A 2,886-nucleotide genomic window follows, 5' to 3' on the forward strand; every position below is an offset into this window, starting at 1 on the left:
TTTTCAAAATATGAAATGACAACTTGGTGTCAGGAGTGGTAAGAGCACGACAAGAGCCCCTCTGGCCAATTATTCAAAAGTAGTTACGGGACGAGGCTCCATGAAACTGAAGGAATGGAAATCATTTCATTAATTGTCCAGGAGATAGAAAGACGGGGTCAGGGAGCTGTTGATCAACCTCCAGACACAACTAGGTGACCACACACACACATCTGCGACGTATGCAAGGCTGGCTAACATCAGAACTGCCTTCAGGAACCTGTGTAAGGAATCATTCAGAATCTTGTACACCACACATGTAAGACCAATCCTGGAGTATGCGGCCCCAGCATGGAGCCCGTACCTTGTCAAGCACAAGACGAAGCTGGAAAAAGTTCAGAGATATGCCACTAGGCTAGTCCCAGAACTAAGAGGCATGAGTTAAGAGGAAAGGCTGGGCGAAATGCACCTCACGACATTAGAAGACAGAAGAGTAAGGGGAGACATGATCACTACCTACAAAATTCTCAGAGGAATTGACAGGGTAGATAAAGATAAAGATAAACTGTTAAATAACACGGGTGGTACGCGAACAAGAGGAGACAGGTGGAAACTGAGTACCCAAATGAGCCACAGGGACGCTAGAAAGAACTTTTTCAGTATTAGAGTAGTTAACGGATGGAATGCATTAGGCAGTGATGTGGTGGAGGCTGACTCCATACACAGTTTCAAATGTAAATATGATAGAGCCCAGTAGGCTCAGGAATCTGTACATCAGTTGATTGACAGTTGAGTACCAAAGAGACCGAAGAGCCAGAGCTCAACCCCCACAAGCATAATTATGTGAGTACAATTAGGTGAGTACACACACAGGTTCGAGCGGGCATCGCTCGTGGGGTCGTAGTCCTAATGGCTCGGGATAGATTCCAGGGCCGTTACATATGTGCAGATTATCTTTCACCTGATGCCTCTGTTTACCTAGGGGTAAATAAGCATCAAGGATTTAGACAGCTGCTTCGGGCTCCATCCTTGGATGTATGCGTTTAGCAGTAGTTAAGATAAAACTAGGTCGGGAGCCAGTACATTAGACAGCAAACGGTTAGAAAGGCGGAGTCCAAGAGCTAAGAGCTTGATCCTGTAGAGAGAATTAGTAAAAACACCGCCGACACGTGACCTTGAGACGAACGTCTTAAGAACCTCAACATTTTGCCACAAAGTGAGACATAAACTGGAACAAGCGATGACAGTGCGGCCACAGACAGGAACTGTGGACGACCGCAGGGTGAAGGTCAGAGCCGGACTTACGACATCCGGAGGCCGCGGAACAACACATTTTGGTTTCTTAATTTTGCCCCGAGGGGCGAGTTTATTGGGCAGCGTCAGTCATCCTGTGAGTGGACACACCGCCACTGTGACAGTATTGGGCAGCGCCACTCATCCTGTGAGTGGACACACCGCCATAGTGACAGTATTGGGCAGCGCCACTCATCCTGTGAGTGGACACACCGCCATAGTGACAGTATTGGGCAGCACCACTCATCTTGTGAGTGGACACACCGCCATAGTGACAGTATTGGGCAGCGCCACTCATCCTGTGAGTGGACACACCGCCATAGTGACAGTATTGAGCAGCGCCACTCATCCTGTGAGTGGACACACCGCCATAGTGACAGTATTGGGCAGCGCCACTCATCCTGTGAGTGGACACACCGCCATAGTGACAGTATTGGGCAGCGCCACTCATCCTGTGAGTGGACACACCGCCATAGTGACAGTATTGAGCAGCGCCACTCATCCTGTGAGTGGACACACCGCCATAGTGACAGTATTGGGCAGCGTCACTCATCCTGTGAGTGGACACACCGCCATAGCAGCATGTACAACACTCCCCAATAGGAACAAACCCCGCTGGGTTGTTCATCTTGTCACTTGTACCCAGACACAGCTGGGACATGCTTAACTGTCTCAAGTGAACAGCTCCTCAAACTAGAAGATTAACATCTGTCAACCCTTAATATCTTACGTTATCTTCTGGGTGCAAAATGGGGGAATCTTTTAAAAACAGTATCAATGTTTAACAAATTGTATTTTATTAACTCAAACAATGTGGGGTTTATTATTCTACACATATTTCTAATGTCCCTCACGTGTTCACACTCACGTGGATAGTGGTCAAGGCGTCACCACTATCTACGTGAATGTGTAGATAGTGTCCGTCACTCTCATCACAGATCCTGCAACACCGCTGATCAACTGTTGTTTCTATTCCGAATCTCCATGGATATTTGTATCCAAGACAGATTCTCGCTAATACTTATTCTTTCCCTCGTCCTCCTCTTCGTCCATAATGATTGGGCTTGCCAGCTGCAACCATGTTGTACCATCGTACAGATTCACTGGTTTGTGCTTCTATGCTCCTTTCCTCAGTTACCTTGTCACGGCGATATTGCCTGACAATACCTCTAATTTATAGAGGAGTCTTAGGTATGAAGTATTCATTATGGTTTCCTTCAGCAGCCAGCACATCTGCTCGTTCATTTCCACAGATTCCAACATGGGAGGAGATCCACAGAACTTGATGACTCTTCCCTGGTTGGTTAGTACGCTCACAGTACCTTAAGGGTACCTTAGTACCCTTAATTTTAGCGACTATCGTAAGATTTTCTGCCCGATTTTTACTTATGCTTTGCAGTGCTACTTTTGAATCAGTGCAGATCACTGCGCCACTAGTGTTTCGTTCAAGGAATCTTAACGCCATAAGAATGGAAGTTAGCTCTGCTTGCGTTAAATTAAAGAGGCATAGTTCTCAATACGCGCTTTTTCTTCATTTCCGCGTTGAAAAGTATTATCCTTAATTACAGCGTACGCTGCACCAGCCCTGCCATTGACAGGAATAGATGACCCATC

Source organism: Procambarus clarkii, chromosome 43, assembly GCF_040958095.1.
Source record: "Procambarus clarkii isolate CNS0578487 chromosome 43, FALCON_Pclarkii_2.0, whole genome shotgun sequence".
In the NCBI taxonomy this organism is placed as follows: Eukaryota; Metazoa; Arthropoda; class Malacostraca; order Decapoda; family Cambaridae; genus Procambarus; species Procambarus clarkii.